Raw genomic sequence first — 22908 nt, 5'->3', positions numbered from 1 at the left:
GGGTTAAAAAAAAATCCAGGTAAATGGGTCAACTGAAAAAAAAAAAAAAAAGAGGTTCGTTTTTCTAATCCATGATTCATCTAGAACTGGAGAGGCGATTAGAGCAGGCCACTGCATCAGGCTGTGCAGACTGCACGCTTCACGACTTCCACTTACATTGTCATCCAAGGGACACTCATAGCTGAACTTAAGAACTGTTCACGTCATTAAAGTCCAAATTTAGAATACAAGGAAGTCTTAATATACTATTTACAAGGATGTATTTTTCCCTAGAGTGTTATTTACTAGGTACACTAAGTTCTTTAGACTAAATTTAATTGCTTTTTAGAGATGAATCAATTTATTTAGATATGCTTTACTTCAAGACATTAAATTCAAGACAAGAAGATTATGGACAGGACTAAAAAGAGACAACTCAACAAAAACATATTTAATGTCAAATTATCTCCTTTGAATTTGAGAATGACTATGTGTCTGCCTCATTTATGCCTGTGACATTCATTACCAGCTGAATTTACACCTCCTATCACAGCAGCTTGTTCGTGTCAGGATTTATCTGGCGCAGAGAGAAATGACAGCTGCAGTGGTGATTCACTGAAACCAATTCTGGGTGAAGCAGCTGCTGCTGAAGCTGTGCTTCACACATCAGTCATTTGCTGATTGTCGCAGCTAGTTCGGTCACATCATCTCTCAGTCCACTGATTCTGTGGTTGTTGACATTTGGATTGCATATTACTGTTGTCATATCACACTGCACTAGTTGAAATAACATCATCTTGTAGAACTTCAAATATGAGAAAATCCACATAATCATCACAATTTAACCATTTTGTGAGAGAAGTGATGAAAAGAGCTATTCATTCCAAATGCTAAGAGCCGGATTTTCAGCAGAATGATTCCACACACCTCCATGCTTCTTTAAGAGCTGGCCTCAGTAACACTCCAGCAGCATCACAAAGACCAGATTTGGTATATGGGCTGAAGTGTGTTCCCAAAAAGATATATTGAAGTCCTAACCCCTGGTACCTGTGAATGTGATTTTATTTGGAACTCGAGTCTTGGCAGATAAAAACCAAATTAAAAGATGAAGTCATACAGGAGAGGTTAAGCCCTTAATCCAATATGACCGGTATCCTATAAAAAGGAGGAAGACAATATGAAGACAGAGACCCACAGGAAGAACATCATATGAAGATGGAGGAAGAGGCTGCAATGATGCATCTGCAAGCCAGGAAATACCTGGCCTACCAGAAGCTGGAAGAGACAAGAAATGATCCTCCCCTAGAGGCTCTGGAAGGAGCATAGCCCTGCGTACACTTTGATCTCTGTTGTTTTAAGCCACTCAGTTTGTGATACTTTGTATGGTGGAGCTTTGGGGTATCCATTTGGCGATGATGAAGGAACATCAATAGCTCCTAGAGAGCATGAATATAAACTGTGTCGACCCTGGAAACCATAGTGAATTGATAGACTCATCTTTCAGTCCACATTTACTCAGCTTAGAGACTTTTCTCAAATTAGAGCAACTCTAAGTATATATAGATATTTTCTAAAATTAGAAAAATCAGGATCAGACTAATAGATGTTAGATTAAAAATACACAAAAATGGCTTGAGATAAACCAAATATCCCAAAACATCTTGTATTTCTAGTGCTCCCTGGCACTATCTCTCATGACCTGTTGCTAACAGATACAGGGCAAAGGAAGTCACACAGACATTAAGCCATCACCACATGTATTCATGCCAGAAATTCTAACACACTCAAAAGAACAAAGAGATGTACTAGAAACACTAGAGTACCTATTTGCATGAAGCTTTTTAAAGCAAAGGAAATACAGAAGAAATGGTACAATCAGGATAAGGCAAACAATAGAAATAAGCTTAAGGGGTTGAGCCATTAAACTAAACCTTCATGATTCTTTTCTTAAGCTCTTCTCTTGGAAGGTAGCAAAACACAGAAGCTAGACTCAGACACCTTGAGTTATGCTACCTCTGACTAGCTCTGTGTCTTTGGATAAGTTATATACCCTCTTTAAATTTCAATTAACTCATTAGTAAATGATTAATAATTCTACCAATTTTATAAAGAAAGTATTTGGTAATTATTAGCAATTACTGTCATTACTAATCTCAATGTCACTTCACTCATGAGAGAAATGCTCCGTCACACCTCTGCTTTCCATTTTTAAACCATAAAGAAACAAAGCCAGCTGCAAAATGGCCCTGCTTTAAAAAGTGCCCACAGACTCATAGCCTCATCTGAACTATTTGCAATTGGACAAAAAAGAATAAATTCTTTGCAAACATTGCTGATAAGAACCTTTCTAAAATGTTCTAATCTTTTTCTCCTGTTTGATAAATAGGAGATATCTTTTTAATCATTGAGACTCTTGTCATTTTTGATGGTCATTATTCTGAATATCAAATATTATTAGGATTATCCTTCTTACATAGCACTTTAAAGTAATAAGTATACTAACATAGCCATTTATAGGGTACAGATCAGGCTCATAGTGCTGAATACATCCAACATCATCTGATTCTTTTGCTTCTCTTTTTCATTTTCCATATGTGAAATTTCAGACATCTAAACAGCCAGCAATCATGCCCTCAGTCTTTTCTTCTCAAACTAAAATAAATATCAAACATACATAATTTGGTATTTTTCAAAACCTTTCCAATCTGTTGTCAAGCAGTTAATACAGTAAACCTAAATACAGTATTTACTTTTAAGGCCGACAAATTTGGTATTGTCGATTTCAGTTCATCAATCTAGTTTAAGTATCAATTCTACAAATGTTGTCCCTTCCAGTCTTGTGTCATCAGCAAAGCTGAAAAAAATACCTTCTAATATCAATCAAAGCTCTGCCAAGAACAGTGCTATGGAGAATGTCACTAGAGATTTTCCTCTACCCCGAAACTGGTCCATTAAAGAAAAAAAGGTAGATTTTTATAGACAGATTTTGAACCTGAAGACTGTATAGTTAAGATGGCAATATTCCCCAAATTGATATACAAATTCAAACACAGCCTCATCAAAATCCCAGATTGCTTTTCTGCAGAAATTGACACACTCATTCCAAAATTCAACTGAAATGCAAGAAACATAGAATAGCCAAGACAATCTTTAAAGAAAATAACAGAATTGGAGGACTCATATGTCTCGATTTCAAAACTTATTACAGTTATAGTAATCAAGACAGTTTGGTTTTGACATAAGGATAGACATTAGATCAAGGGAATAAAATTGAGAGTCTAGACAAAAAAACATATTTATTAGCAATTGATTTTCAACAAAAGTGCCAAAACAATTCAATGGGTAAAAGAATAGTCTTTTCAAGAAATGGTGCCAGGCAACTGGATATCGAGATGCAAAAGAATGAAGTTAGAACCACCCATATCTCACACCATACACAAGAATTAACTCAAAACAGAGCATAGATCTGAATGTAAAAGCTAGAACTATAAAACTTTTAGAAGAAAAATTAAAGTTTCATGACCTTGGCGCAGTCAATAGTTTCTCAGACACAGCACCAAAAACACAAGCGACAAAGATAAAATAGAGAAGTTGAACTTAACTAAAATTTGAAACTTTTGTACATTAAAGGACACCACCAAAAAGTAAAAGGGTTACCCATGGAATTGGGAAAACTATTTGCCAATCATATTTGATAAGCTACTTGTATCTAGAATATATAGAGCTATTATAATTAATTTGTCCAACAAATATTAAATAAATGAAAAAATGTCATTGTTAATATTATCCTCATTTCATTGATGAGAAAACTGAAGCTGGTAGAGGTTGCCCCCAAGCCACAACCTTTTCTTTATAAGCCTTGCCACAGTGATTCCAAAAGCACATCAAACCAATAAAGACAGAAGGGGCACCTATTACCAGGGTCTTTTCAATAGTGGCTCCTGGACAAGAAATCCATTAATGATTACCTGATTTATTTTCACTCCATCTTCCCACAGAATATAAATCCTTCCATTTGCCATTAGCAATGTTAGTGCCTTGTGGTTGTGATACTGCATTGTTCATATTTTATCACATCCAAAGTTGACCATATCCATTTATAGGAATATCTCAATTCCCATAACTTTTCTGAGATAACAATATACTCTTTTATTATTTTGTTTTGAACTGTAGAGGCAAAGGCACAATTAGAATGAATGCTGAGAGCTTCCCTACTGAAGAGACTCCTGTTTCCTCCAGACACTTTGTCTTCAGTGACCCCTGGTTCTGATTTAAGGTAAGAAGATGTAGCAGCCAGCCATGGTCCTGAGTAAGGTCTGCTCTTGCCAAGAACATGAGACTCTCCCCTGGCATTAATTTAGAGAGAGTTCTGCACAGAGCGCCCTTAGTACTAATGAACTCAACCTCACTAAATTTCTATAGTGATGTGCACATTACATCATGAGAGCAGTAATTGTAAGCTTGCTAAAAAGGTGAAATGAATGTACAAGTGAATGAAGGCAATTAGTGAAATGTAATTGGGCAATTGGCTTTATTGTACCTCAAGGGATAATAGTTAAGTCGTGATCTTAAAGCTCTCAGCTAAGCCAATATATTTCCTGCTCCATTTTAGAGTAATATGTAGCCAAAACTTATAATTATCATACATACCATTACTTTTCTGAACTTGTAAATTGAATCTGACTCATCATTTAGTAAGGATCAATTAATTACCATAATTATATAGTAGCTAATCCAGTGCCCATATGTGCAGATGTTGTCAAGGCACAATAATAAATGACTTCACCCAAACCACTTTTACACATATAATATGTAATGTTATATTTAATATTTCCTACTAATTACTCCAGCATAGCATAAAACCAACTTATTCCAGAAACATTTTGGAGACCTTCAGAAGAAAAAAGTACATAATATTTCTAATTATTGTAAATTAGTAAACTAGTAGTTCTGGTTGATTTCCCTTTAAAATTTGCATGGAAGATTAGTAAATTTAATTTTAATGCATATCTTAATCAACATGACGTAAAGAGCTTAATCTAGAGATTCAGGACAATAGCAGAGAACTAGAATTTGTGTTTCTTTAAGGTTATCATGTACGCCAGCACATTTTGTCTGATTTTGACAGAGCCCTTATCTTTAGTTATGTCCTTTAATTGCTCAAGCAAGAGCTGCATGGTTTCTGCATCTGTGAACCTCGTAGTGAAAGGACTTTTATTGGTTGCATGAGATGTGGGAGAAAGTCAATGTTTAAATTAAATTACTCCTTAATCTTTCAAAGCTTAGAAACACACAGCTGAAGAGAGCTCAGTAAATATCAATACAGTTTGCTGGAAACACTGATGTAAGAAAGATCCCACGCAGCCCTTGCTTAACTACGATGAAAAAGGAAGCAGCCTGCAGATATCCCCAAAGCAAGAGACAATCCAAATACTTCCATAATCGTTCACTCATAAATTCTCCCCACTGTTCATTCTACATATTACCCTGAAAACTAAAGCTAAATTAGCTCCAAAATATCATCTTAACATCCGTCATTGGTATCCATAAAAAGGAACCATTGACATGAACATAAATCATGATACTAAGTAATGAAGAGTAGCTTCATTTTGGTTGTAAACAACCATCAACACCTCCTGCAAGCCAACTGAATAACCACTCTGAAAACCAAAAACCAAACAAGCATTTCTGAACATTTGGGTAACAGTCATGAGGGCTCCAAAGGAATAAGTAGCCAAGGGCAGCAATTTTATGCTCAAATCAGATAAAGGGAAGAGCCAAGAGCAACCACTGAAAGCTTTCATTGTCATTTATTTATTTATTTAACAAATACATACCGAACGACTAGAAGCTAGTGTGGGGGTGGGTAACATGGTAAGCAAGAAAGACAAGAGCCTAAAGACTAAGGGAGATTATAGAACATATATAAGTAATCAGATACATAATTTACAGTTTTAATGAGGCTCTAAAAGGGGTAAATTGGTTGTTAGAGAATAATGAGAACTCGAGAACAATCTAAATTAGATGAGATCAGAGACAGCGTGTCTGCAGAGGTGAAGCCACTGAAGCTGTACATGGCAAATACATTAAGTGTGCCTTGGAGCAAGCATGTGCATTGCCAGTGACCTTGTCTTCCTTGATAACTGATTTACTTTTGCCTGCATGCCAGTTCTGCCTCTACATCCTCAATACCACACCTACAATTTAGGGATGCCCTGCTTCCCTTCTCTTCTACTTGCAGGAGTCCCAGCTTCTCCATCAGCCTCCTTGCCCCCTCACTCCTCCCAGATGGGCTCCTGGCTGGCTGGCTGGCTGCATGTCTAAAGCCATAGCTAGGTGGTCCTGCTGTGTTATATAGCCAGGGTCCGAGGAGTGAGAACCAGCCAGCTGACACAGGTAGGGACAAATCTCGGCACCGATAAATCAGTTTTTGAGATTTTTGTGATTTATAGGAGCAATTTCTCACCACGATAGCTTGGCAAATTTATTTTTCTCCAATTCAAGTACTATATTTAAAAATCTATTTAAGTTTCACTTAATTCCCTATAGCTTGATACTTTCCAATTATTTAAAAATACTCTTAAAGTTTTAGTGTTCAGTTTACCTAAAATAAAAATGAGGTTTATGCTATTGTTGCTATTTTTCAAAAGAGCATTCAAAGTTTGATGATATAATTTCTACAACACAATATTCTTTTATATAACAGATTTACTGGATCTGTTATTTAATGGAGATAAGCACTACCCTGGTCAGATTCTACTGGCACAGACGATAGCTCAATAACCAATTATTTTCAGGTATAAATGTTTGCAGGTGCTAAACCTGAATATTCCTAGTTAGAAAGAAAGAAAAAAACCAAACTCCTAAGATATTACAAACCCAGGCAAACAAAATTCACAATACCATGAAAGATAAATTGCTATCAAGGGTAGAAAAAAAAAATACAAAAATAGAATACTATTGTCATTGAGCTCAAATTTTACAATTTCAAGCACCTTTAGTTTTTGTTGTTGTTGTTGTTTTGTTTTTTAATATATCTTTATTGATTTCAGAGAGAGGAAAGGAGGGGGAGAGAGAGAGATAGAAACATCAATGATGAGAGAGCCATTTGATCAAGCCCGCAACCCGGGCATGTGCCCTGACCGGGAATCGAGCCCCGATCGCCTGGATCCCAGGTCGACGCTCAACCGCTGAGCCACGCCCGGCCGGGCAAGCACCTTTAGTTTTAAGTTTCAAAATCTTACAGCTGGACAGACCATAAATGTTTCTCAGTGTTTTATAGATAGAAGAATAAAACCTAAAAAAACTATTTTCCTATGAGCTTTCTTATATAAGCTAATTTTTTTTAAATTAAGTTACTTCTTTTAGCACTATAAACAGTATTTTCTCAAGCATATCACATTTTTCCTATAATACTTATCAGAGTTAATAGCTATATATTTCTATGTTTATTTACGTCTGTCTTCTCTACTAGACTGTGAACTTCCATGAGGGCAGGTACCATATCCATTTTTGTTCCATATCCTCAGATCTTCAGGATTAGAGTTTGGGAAAGGCTGGGAGAGGCAACAGAAGGAATTTGGCCTTAGGCACTAAGATTATTTGGTCTAAAATCAGAGGTGATCACAAATGGAGACAGGGAAAGGCATCCAGTGGAAGAGGGAGGAGGTGCTAATTGCCAGGGAGCCTCCCACCCCCAATTATGAGTCATCAAGAACAAGATTAACTGTTGGAAGGGTCAGTTTTATGTGTCAGCTCAGCTGGGCTGTAGTCCAGGTTATTCAATCAAACACTAATCTAGACGTGTTGTAAAAAAAATTACAGACGTGATTAACATCTCTAATTGGTTTAAATAAGGGAGATGATCCTCAATAATCTGGGTGAGCCTGACCCAATCAGTTGAAAGAACAGAGCACTGGTTTCCCTGAGGAAGAAGAAATTCCGCCTATAGACTGTGGCTCATTTCCTGCCAAAGTTCTTCCATCCTGCCAACCTGCCCTATGGATTTTGGACTTGCCTAACCAGTCTCCATAATCACATAAACCATAATCATAGAATCTCTACTTTGGTTTATTGTTCCTAACCATGCTATAAAAAAAGGAAAGAAAACAATGAGCTCAGCGCTTGAAATTCTCAGTTCAAGTTCTACATCAATGGCCGAAAGCTTCTATGTTTGCCCAGAAAGAAACCCTTATCACCTGTAGGTGCAGGATTGAGATTTCAAACCCCAAATTTTATCCTATAAATTGCTGAATTACAACACAAACTGAATTCCCAATCTTCCAGAACATTTGTTAAAGTGAGAGCATTGATTGGGAAGGAATTGGATTGAAAATTGGAATAGAGACATCTGGAAAATCCCAATAAAGCTGAAGGTATCAAAACCCTAAATTCTGCTCAGTCATCTCTGCCAGTAAAAGGCACTTTTCCGCCTCTGTCTGAGGAGGTTAACCCCTGCTTTGCCTAAGGTTAACCTGTACTAGCCTCTCCCTACCTTGAAAGACAACACCAAGTCTCCTTAGAAGCTAGCATTGCCACCCCTCTTTGTTTTTAGAATTATAACTAGATTCATGTTCTAGAAGGCCACAAAGGGAGAGATACAAGGTGTGGTCCATGAGGAAGTTTGCTGCTGGCTAGAAGAACTGCATAGTTTTTCCAATTTATACAGACAATCTGGGGAAATACGTATGTAAATGGATATTAAGGGTGTTGGATACTGGTGGGAGTAAGAATGCCAGAACTGAGCACCTTGGTATACTGTAAAATAAATGCTAAAGTGGCTTTATCATGTTAAGCCTGTTCACCAACTTCACGAAGATCCTGAGAAATGAATCTGTGAGGAGAGCCCCAGCATCCTTGAAGAACGCTATGGTTACACTTCTCTACAGATGAGAAATTAAAGTGAAAATCGCTGCCACTGAACTTAGATTTCTAAATACTCTGGGGATAACTGGATGCCAGGGTCGCAGGGGCCAAGTTGCAGTCCTTAAACACCAAAGAAAAGGTAGGTGTGATTACCATAATGGACAGCACAGTCAAAGAGTAATCAGAATAGTCTGACTTGCAAAGAGAGGCCAATGGTGTTGGCTGGTTGATTATGGTGTCCCTAGAAAATAAATAGATGGGCAATCTAAAAACTTCTTGCTTGATCTGTATGAGCGTATGAGTTCTGGGACAAGTGAACAGATGTCTATTTTGAATTATCAAAACAGAGTCACAACCTCTCAATCAATTCATAGTCCTGACCTACTTTATAGACCCAGAACCCCTTAAATGAAAGGAAGGCTGGCTCCCTTTGAAAACCTGCTATACAAAAATTCATATTGTTGATCTTTCCCCAGCCTTCTCCAAAAGAATCTACAACTATTTACTAAGGTAACTGTGCATAGGGGAAAGGAAAATAATGAGAAGTGGCCCAAATTCCCTTGGCCCCTTCTCCCATTGCATTACCTTCTCTCAACCAGCCCATACCTGTTGCCTCATGTGGAGCTGCCTAAAACTAGTTGACTGAGGAAGAGAAAACTTGAGCCTGGTTTACAGATAACTCTGTACAATGCATGGGCACCACCTGAAAGTGGGCAGCTGCTGCATTCCAGCCCGTCCGATATATCCTGAAGGACGATGTTGAAGGGAAACCCCCCAGGGGCGGAACTTTGAACAGTGATGCTAGGTGTTCGCTTGCTTGGAAGGAGAAATGGCCAAAGGTACAAAACTCCACTGACTTACAGGCTGTGGCCAAGGGTCAATGATTTGACTGGATGGTCAGTAATTTGGAAAGAAGATAATTGGAAAATTGATGAAAAGAAAATCTGAGGAATACGTATATGGATAGACCACTCTTAATGGGCAAAGAACATAAAGAAATTTGTGCCCTATGTGGATGCTCACCAAAGGGTCACCTCAGCAGAGGAGGATTTTAATAATCAAATGGATATGATGACCTATTTTGGTGCATACTGTGCCTTTTCCCCAGCCACTGCTGTGGTTGCCCAGTGGGCATATGAATAACAGCCATTACAGCAGAGGTGAAGACTACATGTGGGCTCAGTGACATGGAATTGCTCTCACCAAGGCGGACCTGGCTGTAGCCACCGCTGAGTGCAATCTGCCAGGAGCAGATACAACACTGAGTTCCCAGTATGACACCATTCCCCAGGATGATCAGCCAGCTATCTGGTGGCAGATTGATTATCCTGGACTGCTCCCATCATGGAAAGGGAGAAGCTTTATTCTTTCTGCAACAGACAATCTGGATATAGATTTTCTTTACTGCTGCCAAAACTACTATCCATGAATTTACAGAACGCCTTATTCATCATGTTATTCCACATAGCATTGCTTCTGATCAGGGGGCTCTCTTCACACCAAATTAAGTCAGGGCTCATTCACTTGGATTACCATGTTCTCCTACTCCCTCCAAACTGGGCCTCTGAATATCAGGCCCCAGCCCTAGCCCCAACCTTGAATTCCCACTATCTGTGATCAGACCTCTCTGTTTATCTGCCTGGATATCTATTGCCTGCTTCCAGACTCTGTGTCACCAAGGCCTGCCCACATGCTGGGACACCATCTGTTACACCTTACTGGTTTTCCTGGATTCCTACCCCTGCCTGTCAGGACTGCCTCCTCCTGTCGCCATCATCATTCTCTCTAAATAATAAGCCCACTAGCGTGGCAGGACTTTCTCCCATCAGCTGAAATGAGTTCCAACTTCAACAGTCTCTTTCATGCTGGTTGTTTTCCTGTCTTTAACAAACAAACTAATCCATCCACCTACCACCAAGCTCTTATTCTGAAGTTAGACTGCTGTATGCTCTACAAAATATTTCAACTTAACAGGTATCAAGCTCAATTAAAGATACTGTGAATTGTTTAAGAGTTATGGGTATCTGATAAGTCAAAAAGAGTCATGTACCAACCTGTTCTAAAGAAATTTGATAAATGAAATATTTTCACTGACACTTACAGAGGTGAAAAGCAATCATCAAATTGTTTTCCAAACAGCCTACCATTCAATAGCATATTTATAAAGACAGAAGTTGAAAAATGAAATAAATGACATTAACCCTTTAGAAGGTAAACAAAATGTCCACACAATGCCAAAACAAGTTCCAAGCCCAGTTACAGGGGCTATCACAGTCTACACATCTACGAGATACTGAATATAGATTTTGTCTAGCTTTTAAAGCAATTTTTTAGTTACACATGAGCCTAAAGTTAAAAGAAATGTCCAAAAAAATCATCAATGGTTGACCATATAGCCACTAACATTCTGCATAGAAACAATGCCTTCATCAGCATAAGTTTAGTCAGTTTAAGGTATGTTCAAACAAAGGCTAGAAACAGAAACTTAAAATAGTGGAAACTTCAAACTGGACTCTTATAGACATCAAATCCAATGAAGTCCAATCACATTAAAGTTTTATTAAACAATCAGTCATATAGGCACTATTCTAAGTGCTTTACAAATATAGACTTGTTTAATCTCCTTAATAACTTTATAAGATAGTTACTAATGTCAGTTCCATTTTACAGATGAGAACCTGGAGACAGAGAGGTTAGGTAATTTGCCTGAGGACAAACAGATAAAAAATGGCACTTATTAAACAGCTAATAAGCGGGACTCAAATTTGGCAATCAATGATTTGATCCACTGCACCACACTGTACCTTTGAATGACTTCATAAGACTCATGTAGCTAGATGTTGGTGAAGCAAGGTATAGAATAGAGATCAGACTTCCAAGGTCAGTGATCTTTCAACAAAACCTCTTATGCCATTCAAATGTTCACCTAGTGTCAGAAAGACTATGAACTCCCATATAATGGGCGAGTAAGCTGCTATAAGCAAAACAAAGAACTATTATATGTTCGTGTTAAAATTACAACTTCATGTGATGTGATTAACCTCTGACATGCATTTAAATACTCAAGATCAACACCACAAACTAACATACAGAGTAATTTTAAGTGAAGTGGCTCACTTTGGGTGGAACCCAGGCAGTCAGCTCGAAAAGTTAAGCCATGTTCCACATGAGATACAAATAACATAACCACGAACTAAACTAAGCCAAGGAAGAGCCTTCACAGATAGGCAATGCAAATATGACTTTGAGGGACTTCATCCTTTCAGCCACCCTGCAGCAGCCATGCCCACACGTATGAAATTGTTATACACTAGTGACTTTAATAATAATCAGCAGCTAGAATATTCATGATGTTTTCCAGCAATTTAAAGATACATCATCTGAGACAAATAACAAAAATCAACACATGTGCAGCTTCTGGACAATGGCTTCAACTTTTCAAAAGTTATATTCTTGACCTTTTAGGGTTGTGCTTAAAAATAACCCCACGCAGACCTGGAGGATATTATGCTAAGTGAAATAAGCCAGTCAGAGAAAGAAAAGTGTCACATGATCTCACTCATATGTGGAATCTAATGAACAAGATAAACCAATAAACAAAACAGATCCAGAGACAGAAGCATGGAACAGACTAGACTGAGGGATCTCAGAGGGAAGGTGGGGGTGGGTGGGTGGATGGGGAGAGATTAACATGAGAATTTATATGCATATATGCATAAGCCATGGACACAGACAATAGTGGGTGAAGGCCTAGGGGGAGGGGTAGAGGAGGGAGGAAAAGGGGACATTTGTAATACTTAACAATAAAGATAAATTTAAAAAATAATAACTCCAAGCATTTATACTTCTCTACCAATGGATTTTTATTTTTTATGACTATAGTTACAATTTCTATGCTATGTACAATGTAGGATAAGAGGTTGATATTAACCAAAAATAGTATGTGTCCTCAACCTCCTATAAATTAGGATTTTACAGGCTGAATTTATTTGTAAAATAATCAAATTGCCATAATTTTATTAAGTACATAATTAGGTACTTGATACTTAACACATGCTAAGTCTTTACTTTAAATGTATCATTTATCTTACATAGAGTACTTTAGCAATTAAATTATATTTCCAGCAGGTAGTCAAGAATACTGTTTTTATTTATCTTATAAATGTATAAAACATCTTTGAAAAACAGTAAATTTGAAACTAGTAAAATTTAAAACCATTTGCAAGCCTTTTAATCCTAGGAGTTGTATTAGTTTAGAAGTTTAAAATAAAAATGAAATGATGAATTATTTGTCCTAACTCCATGTACTATAAATGACATACCTGCAATACTACCCTACTATGAAAAACACCTGAGATTGGGCCTGGTAAAGGAAACTGCAGACATGAGTTGGAACCAAAACCCCTTGGTTAATTAATGAGTCATTTCTCTGTCTCCCATACAATCTTGGCATACCCAAACCTTGCAGAAGCAGATATGTCACATTCATTAAGTAGCCAGCTGTTAACAAGACAACTGGGGCAAAGCTAAGCTGACAAGTAACTGAAAAAAGATGACTTCTGATCACCAGGGAAACCTGACTTACCTGGCCACATTCTGCTACTTATGGTGACAAATGGGACTTTATCCAGTGGAAAAAGGCAGTAATTAGATTAACTGGGCAAGAAGAATGCAAGCATAAAGAAAAAATGATGGATTAAAGCCATACTGTAACTAGCCATTCTGAAGGCAAGATATCAGGCATTTCCTTGATGAGGTGGCCCTAAGAATCCATTATCTTACTTCTCTACATCTTTTTTAAACATAAGAAGCAGCGTGATGAAAAGAACAGTGGACTGGAAAGCTATGTATCTTCTGCATGTGACTCCATGCAACAGTGTGCTTTTGAGATTTGGGCTGAGTATTTCAAGGTCCGATTAAAGTAACTGTGTAACCCAGAAAGTCATTTCACTCCCACAAACTTGTTTTCTTCATATGCAGGCTAATACTTCATTGCGATTTGCATGGGAAAGTCCTAGTTTACTCACATTTTTCTTACTTCCCATCTGGCTTAGTTTTCGTCATTTTCAAAAGTTCTCAGTGTTGACAAAATATAAAGACATAAATTAGAATGATGTTTTCTCCTAACTCTTCCAGCAATAACATCCTGTCATCCATGATCACCAGATGTGAATAGCAAATGTCTTATCAAGGAAAACACAAATTTCACCAGGGAGAACAGAGCTAGAACTATATATAACTACACAGATCTCAAAAACATAGTGTTGTAAAAAAGCAATGTGATATTATTTTTGTAAATTTTAAAAACACAACCAGGACTAAATATTCAAATGGTTACGTAAATACATGGGCAGAAGTAAAAAATGGATTGGAACAATATACACTAATTTATAGATGCTTCTGAAAGGAGACAATTAATTGCAACATTTTATTTCTTTAAAAATACTTTAAGCAAATATTATAAAATAAATAAGTGTTAATTCTGAGAGGTGGGAGTTGATTTTACTCTTTGTTCTTCTCTGTCTTGTTTAAATGTCTGAAAATATAAATACGATAATAAAAGACAGAACATGGACTAGTGAATCCGAGAGAAGGTGGAGCTAATCAAGAAAGACCTGGAAAAGTGAGCAGAGTCTTGAAATGGCTCATTTATTGCAACTGGTAAGCACAACTCGCTGTCATCCACAGTCTGTTGAGTTGATGTTACAGGCAATCACAAAAGGTTTTACTGGCTCACGTTGGAAGAACCTGGCCGTAGCACAACCACCTGAGGTCTTTTTGGCTTTCTTAATGGATAATTCAAATTGTTCAATGGTCAATACCAACAGCATGACTCAAACACAGAAACTGACTGCAACGCAGTACTTAGTTACAACCAAAGCCCCAGCACCTTTCAAGTTCATCCAAGTGCATGAACAGGTCATAGCACATTGTCCAGGATCCCTTGTGATATAACAAATGGAGGGTGGCAATATAAGTCTCCTAGCATAATTCAAAGAGCTACAGACTGAGCTAAAAAAAGGAATCTTTCCAACAACAGAACATACAAATAATCAGCAAATGCTAACAAAACGGAACAATTGGCCCAATGTGTTTTACAATGTCACACGCTTACTACTGCTCACCACACATTTTAAAAAGATTTTGTTTTTACAAATCCCAGGTCCGGGAGAGAGGGACTTACTGCATTAATGGATATCATTTTAACTTTCTGGATTGTTTAAGGCAATCTAAGTGCTTCCCAAGATGAGACTCTAGGTTCCCATAACAATACCACTTATTGCATGCCTATTATAGGCTAAACATTCTAAATTAGTTCATTTACACTCATTATTTTTTTCAATTCTCACCACAGCCCTGTGAGACATAAACCATTACTATCCCCATTTCTCTGATGTAAGGAACTAAGGCTCAGAGATGAGAAAGTTGGCCAACATCTAACAGTTAAGTGCAAAGCTGGTGGGCTTGACTCCAAAGCAGCCTTAGAGTCCCTCATTATATTGTCTTCAGGGGAGCCCTTCCATTAAGGAGTTCAATAACAGCTCCTGGAACTTTTGTCCTCAGAGATGAGAGCCATTACCAGCCTTCCACCCTCTCCCACTCACCATCCATAGATGAATCCCCTGTGCCACATTCCTTCCTCGTGGTACCAAGCTTCTGGAGCCATCTCAGTTACCAGAGGTAGCTTGTTATAATTACAGGCAGCCATTCCTTTGATTAAATAAAAATGTGTCTTCATCTTATTCCCACCCACTCAACCAAGCTTTGCCTGTTCACACGGAACAGATGTTATTCCTCACACAACTGAAGACAGTTAGGATGTCATCCCTAAGACCTCCCCAAGTACTAACCAGCAATCACTCCTCATGTGACGCTCTTCTGAGTCCCTCACAGACCCGCCGTCAGTTTTTCTCTAGGTCACCATCACCATTCTGGCAGCTCACAAACCCTGGGTTATTGCAAAGCGTCTACACCTCTGTAACCTCAGTGCTCAAAAAGGCTCCTGGCACAGGGTAAGTGGGGTAAGCGCTCAATAAACATTTGCTGAATGAAGGAATGAGAAAGAGTTTTGCAAACACCATGAGCATTAAATGACAATTATATTTTGATCACTACCAATAGGCTAAACTGTCCATGAGCACCTCCATTCTTTGCATAGGTTCTTTTTTTTCTCCTTTACAAGGAAGGGTGTCTGTTCTGCTCTTTTGTGTGTTGGTTGTTTTGTCACCCATTTTACCCTTCAGAACTCACCACTTTCACATAGTTTTTTAACAGTCTTCAAAAAGTGACAGCCTAGCTAGCATGAAAATTGACAAGATTTATTTCTTTATCTCTAGGATCATGCTTGATTTTGTTATTCTATTTAACACAAAATGGCTAAGCCTCTCTTTTGCTTTTATTACTCATGAGAAGAAGAAAACATTTTACACATTTCTTTTGGCTACTTCCAGGCCTCTTTTCTGAGGATGGTCAATAATATATCAACTAAACATGTATCTACGCACACATAAAGATTCATGCTTAAACAAATATTTAGTGGGGGTACTGGAGCTAAGGTCTAAGCTATATTATTATTACTGTTATTATTATTTAGAGTCAGACATTTCCAGGCATGTCTCATGAGCAAGAAGGATGGATCTGCCAAGGATATAATTTCATGAGTCCTTATAAAAAGAACACTGATGATGGCTGTTAGCTAACCCCCAGGACCAAGACCTCTAAGCTTCCTGAGAAAATGCCACCTATTAACAGTCCTAGCCTTTGTGTCAGAGAGGGAAGAACCTCTTTGGAGTTGATAGATAATAAGAGTTGAAGAAACAAACCTTATCCAAGGACAGTGGTCAGGTTAGAAAGGAGGAGAAAAGTGGCTGCATGCCGAACATTGGGCAATTTGAGCCTGAGACAGAGGTGGGGGTGGATGGGCCATGTCAGCTGAGGGACCACAGGCAGAAAGACATGGAACAGAGTGAGTGGCCTCAGGAGGACTAGCAGTGGCCAAGAATCAGCCCATTGCCAATGGACATGGAGACAGACTGGATATGAACAGAAAGACTAGGAAGTTCATGGGCCTGCTGGTTACTCTTTTCATGAGATATTTGGCACTTGGCGTCTAGTAATTTTCCTAACAGGGCTCAAGACAAAAAAATTACTGTTTCGTTAGTGCTCACATGAATTGATTGTCACAGTCCAGGCTGATATCACACAAAAAAACACCTTTTCCCCTTCATTTCATTGTGCATTGACCATAATAGATTTTCCTGTCCCACTTGTTCTGAGGTCCCAGCATTAAAGAAGCAGAGCTGCTCTCGAGGGAGATGAAGAAAACAATCTTTCCTGCATCATACTCTACCTTAAAACAGGAACTACTTCTCTCCAAATTTTATCATTGTGTCACTCCTCTGCAAGTATCCACTGCATAATTGAAGACAGAAAACTGGAATTACTTTATTTTCATTAGTAATAGCACATTATAAAAATTCAAACATTACTCAGTGAGGTTGTAAATAACTTCTACTGAAATGAAATGCCCTGGCAAGTGTAAGAATTATAAAAAAATTATAGAACTCTCTAGTTGAAATTTCTTACTCACTTGGAGAGTAAGGAATTTAGTTGCTCAAATTAGTTGACCCTTTCAGGTGAAACAATCCTAATTTCCAAGACATTATTCGGTCTTCTCTAGAACTGCACCTTTATTTTTAACTAGGACATTCTACATATTCTCCCTACAAAAATGTCTGTGATCCTCTGTGCCTGCAGCCGGTACAATACCACGTAAGTACTAGCCCAGGAAGGGCTCTGCTTTATTAAGCCTTCAAACTGTAGTGCATTTGGAATATTAGAATTTCCTGATTTATTAATTCTATCCCCAAAACATCAAGAAAAGGACTTTCAAACACATTGTTAGGCATGCTGCCTAAATGTCTTTTCTTTTTATATATACAGAAGTTTTAATATGTCCATATTCAAGTCTTAATTGATGGTTTCTGCCTTTAATGTCATGTTAGACAAGATTATAATATTATTCACCAGTATATTTTCCTTCAGTTATGTTTCATCATATTTCTTTCTTAATTAATCTGATATTTATCTGTATGTTGTATGAATAACATGAATATACAGATAATGTAAAATAAAATGCTTAAATCTGTTTGGGTAATTTTCAAGCTGATTTAGCTCCTCTAAGTCTCTATTTTAGTAAAATGTACCATATTGTCTTAGTAATTGTAACTTTATAATATTTTTTAATACTTGGAATTAGATTTTCCTTCTTTATTATTCTTTGTTTCCAAACTTTTATTTTTCCCAGGCTGTTTTTATAGATGAATTTTAATAGCCATTTTGCCAACCTCTCCCTAAAAATCTCTTTTGGTTTTAAATTGAATTTCATTAACTTTATAAGTTAATTTGGGGAAGCTAGTATCATTACAATATTTTTTATTCTCATCCAGAAATACAACATAAATCTCCATTACTGCTAATCTTTTGTGTTTCTCAATAAAATGTTTTACTTTAATTCTTACACACTTCTTATATATTTTATTCATAGATATATGATATTTCATTGCTATGATAAATGGAATTTTTTCATCATGTTTTCAATTTGTAGCTGTTACAGGTAAGTCAACTGATTTATACACATTTATTTTTTGTATGGCCACTTAACCGAAGTCCCTTATTCTAATAGTTCTTAAGTTGATTTTCTTGGAATTCTTTTAGTAAAAAATACATTTTTAAAGAAAAAAGATGTCACCTCTTTTCAAATAATTATAACTTTTGAAAGGCAGCATACCATACTATTAAAGCTTAAAGACTCATGAGTTAAGCCACTTGAGTTTTAATTCAGCACTACCACTTACTAGCTATGAGACCTTAGCCAACTTACTTAGCTTCTCTGGGACCCAGCATTCTATTTTGTAAAACAAGAATGATAGTAGTCCATATCTCCCAGAAGTGTTGTGAAGATTACATCAGTTAATATTTGTAAAGTATTTAGAACTGTTTCTAGCATACATAATAAGAATTTTTTAAACGTTAGTCTTTTTAAAAGTGTATTGCATTGGCTGGAATTTATAGAATGCTGTTAACTATAAGTGATAAAGTTGGGGCATATAGTAAGCCTGTAACATTTTTCTGTTTTCTTAAAATTGATTTTTAACAATTTCATAACATTTCTCTGTTCCTAAATTACTATGTTGTCTGTATTTTCTTAAAAGAAATACAATTGCATTTTATCAAAGGTCATTTGGAATCCATTAGGAAGTAAAAAATAGGGGTTTTAGTTTTTAGTCTAAAATTATTTTAATAAATTTCCCAATATTGAACCATTTTTACATTCCTAGAATATATACCATTTTTGTATTATTCTACTTTGCTTATTTCTATATTCCTGTATCTAGTATTTCAATAAATTTTTGTGATTTTCTTTTTGTGCTACTTTTATTAGTCTTTTTCCTTGTTTACCAGTATTATGCTTTTCATTAAATAAATCATAAAAATGTTTCATCTCTCTGTAGAGTTTACAGAATATGGAATAATGTGTTCCTTAAAAATGAATTTTCAATCACTAATTGTAAATACCCAAAGAAAACATGATAGTTTGCTCATCTAAACAGAGTATTTTAGCTCCTGCCAAATCTTCCTATCTAAGCTGATCAAAGATATAGACTTAAGCATTGGACAAAATTAGGTTAAATCATAACTTCACCACTTGCTAGCTAAATGTGTGCACTTGGCAAGGTGCATTTTTATCACAAAGAATAGCCATACCTTCCTTACATTCCTCACAAAGAGTTATTATGAGATTATGATTATAAATATCTATACAGTCCACCTGCAATAGATTCAATACATTGTTTTATAGGTTAGTTTTAATTTTCCTTAAATACAAAATAAATGTTTATAATTTTACTTGCTATTTTTCCTTAGTATGAAGATTTAAGTTGTTTACATAGAAATAGAAATGTTTTTGATGAAGTTATTTGTGTGAAATAACTTCATAATAAAAGATAGATTTCAATTAAGACATTCTCTAGGAACATAAATTTAAAAGTTGAAATGAAAATCAAAATGCTCTGATAACACGTGAAAATGAGCACACTGTCATTTCTAACTGGAATTGTAGTGGGTTAATAGGAAAGTTGTACTGATCTGAGAAAACCAGGCAAGGAGCCTAAACCAAATTTAATGTCTTCTACTCTTTGCTGTTCCTTTGGAGCTTTGTTCTCCTGGAAATCCGAGAGTGGAAGGAGAAAGTTTCTGCCTTTGCACCGGCTGAGGCTCACTCTGTGCTCTCCGACCTGCCATCTAAACTGCAACGGGGGAGCAAGTCTTTCACGCAGATGGGAGAGAGCAGCACTGAGGGACTGCAGTGGCCTCAAATACAAATCCTACCAACATAAGACAATTTTTGTGAAATATTAAGACTGCAAAAAGAACATATTTCTTTTTAAAAGAGTATAGGTCCCTATAAAAGAGTGCAGACCCCAGAGCCAACAAAGAAGGTTCCCCCCTTCATACCCAGTGCAGAGCCATGTCTCCTGAACCCTTTGAACCAGCAGGCAAACAGTTACCACCCAAGGCCAGAAGTACTGACTGAAAAGGCAGAGGAGGGAAGGAGATGAGAATATAGCCTCAGTTTTAAAGAACGCACAATCTGTATAGGTGAATATGAATATATGTAGCTATACAGATAGATACAGTATGTACAGTATAAGGTATATAGAGAGGGTGGGGCAAAAGTAAGGTTACAATTGTGAGTATGTAAAACAGAGTTTATTCTTGTATTATTTGTTAATTATTGTATTATTTTCCATACAAACAACTGTAGATCTACATTTGCTCCATCCTGTACTTGTGCAGTACATATACAGCCTATATAGTATATACACTATATGCACATGTGACTATAAACTGAGATCTATATACATACCTCCACAAATTGATATCATTTATATATAGCATTGTCATATATATGCCATTTTTATACATGGGTGGGCAAAAGTAGGTTAATAATAATAAATAATACAATAATTAATAAATAGTACAAAAATAAACTGTTTTGTGTACTCACAACTGTAAACCTACTTTTGTCCACCCCTGCATATAAGATATATATGCTATATAGAAGGATATAGAGATATATATCATTAGCACATAGAAACCTGTTTCCCAAAAAAGTGAGATTTATGTCCACTTTCTGATTATAAATCTTTTACTGCATATATTTGTTCTGGTTACCTAACTTTTGTGGGCAACATTAAACTTCCCCATATGTAAAATATCCATTCATAGAGGACAACTATTATCAGAGTTGTTGGGAGACTTAAATGACATAATTTAAGTCACACAGAACAATGTGAAGAACATATTTCTTTTTTAGCCCTGCCGGACGTGGCTCAGGGGTTGAGAGTCGACCGAGGATCCAGGCGATCGGGGTTCGATTCCCGGTCAAGGCACATGCCCGGGTTGCGGGCTCGATCAATGACTTTCTCATCATTGATGTTTCTGTCTCTCTCTCTCTCCCTCTCCTGTTCTCTCCCTGAAATCAATAAAGATATATTTTTAAAAAAAGAAAAAAAAGAACATATTTCTTTTTTAAAGAGTATAGGTCCCTATAAAAGAGTGCAGACCCCAGAGCCAACAAAGAAGGTTCCCCCCTTCATACCCAGTGCAGAGCCATGTCTCCTGAACCCTTTGAACCAGCAGGCAAACAGCTACCACCCGAGGCCAGAAGTACTGACTGAAAAGGCAGAGGAGGGAAGGAGATGAGAAAGGTTTATACCACTTCTCTCTAGCTGGGCAATGTTAATTATTTCTCAACTCTAACAGTTGCATGTTTCTCTACTTTACAATTTAGCCTCAGATGTTGCTGTGTGTTATTCCAAAGATACTGAAAGAACTCAATTTTGGCTGTTCAAATATGTGCCTAGATCTTCAGGAGAAGCCATTGCTCAACACCGGCAACTTGAAGTCCTAAAAGTAGAACTCGAGCCCTCTTACGAGAGCTGATTAGTTTCGACATTTTATCAACTCTCCTGAAGAGTCATTTATGGACTGTGTTCAATATTAAAAATAAAATAAGATGCAGTCCTGGTGAGTTATCTTCTGACTTTTCTATACAGAAAAAAATTCAAAGCAGTATCTCAAATATTAGTAGCAAGTGCTTGCATTGATACTGAGTCAAATACTTCGCCATTTCAGGCCCACTTAACGAGACCAGAGTTAGCTTGCTGCCTTTTCTCAAATGTAAATATTTGCTTTGGCTAAATAATGTTAATTGAGAAAGTTACATATTTAATGTAGCATAAAGAAAAACTATTTTCCATTGACCCAGAAAATTCACCTTGCAACTAAGCCTGAAGGAGAAAGAAACTGGAATGAAAGTACTTGAAATGAGAACTCTAGCTGCCACAGCTGCCTGCCTTGCACCAAGTTCATGTTTAATTGACTTTACATCAGTAATTCCATACATTGCTTGCAGGTTCACAGAACATAAGTTATCGTCCTTGATTTTAAGGTCAAATACTTACTGCTAGCAACCCTTGTGCCTCTGAGGGAGGGCTGGCCCCCTGCCAGACTGTACTGCTTCCCCCATGAGGGCGCCCGCAACTACTGTAAAGCTCCATGGGGGATGACGCCCCACCATGAGCCCCTGGTTGCTCAGCAACAGCCCCTTATGACTGTTCCTCTGGGACTGCTAGGCAACACCGAGTCTGACCCAGCTGCTCCCAGAGCACTGCCTCTCAAGAGGGCCAGGTTAACAGGAGGCCAGGGGCCCTAAGTGACTACTTACATAATTTATAATTTTATACACATTTCTCAGAATGCTCTCCAACTGTCCCTGAATAAAAATCAGAGCAGAGCCAGTTCCTGCCCTGAAGGGTACCCTTGAATGTATCCTTAATTTAAACTCTATCCTTGAGTGTTTAGAAGCTGAAAGGAAAACTAATGCATCAGAGCTGAAATCTGTGGCAAAAAAAAAAGTGTGTTGAAAAAAGCATACATACACACACATAAAGGAGGCCATTCCTTTAAAAATCACTTTTAAAATATGGCTTTCAAAGC

At 37.1% G+C, this 22908-nt stretch overlaps 1 protein-coding gene across 6 annotated transcripts in view; it reads right to left on the bottom strand.

The window, feature by feature from the left end:
- PKIB (cAMP-dependent protein kinase inhibitor beta) overlaps positions 1-22908 on the bottom strand; it is a 77645-nt gene that overhangs the window by 42467 nt on the left and 12270 nt on the right. Inside the window, exons 1-2 of one of the 6 annotated variants that reach the window (XM_081140231.1) lie at positions 21509-21595; positions 17195-17256 (exon numbers count right to left, since the gene is read on the bottom strand). The exons of the other annotated variants lie outside the window; for them this stretch is intronic. The gene's annotated coding sequence lies outside the window, so the exon portion shown is untranslated. Of the gene's footprint in view, positions 1-17194; positions 17257-21508; positions 21596-22908 lie in introns of those variants that run through there. 6 annotated transcript variants of the gene reach the window in all.

The sequence above is a fragment of the Miniopterus schreibersii genome, assembly GCF_964146895.1.
Source record: "Miniopterus schreibersii genome assembly, chromosome: 6".
Lineage (NCBI taxonomy): Eukaryota > Metazoa > Chordata > Mammalia > Chiroptera > Miniopteridae > Miniopterus > Miniopterus schreibersii.
Note: the sequence above shows the minus strand (reverse complement) of the source record. Positions and strands in the feature narration are given on the sequence as shown.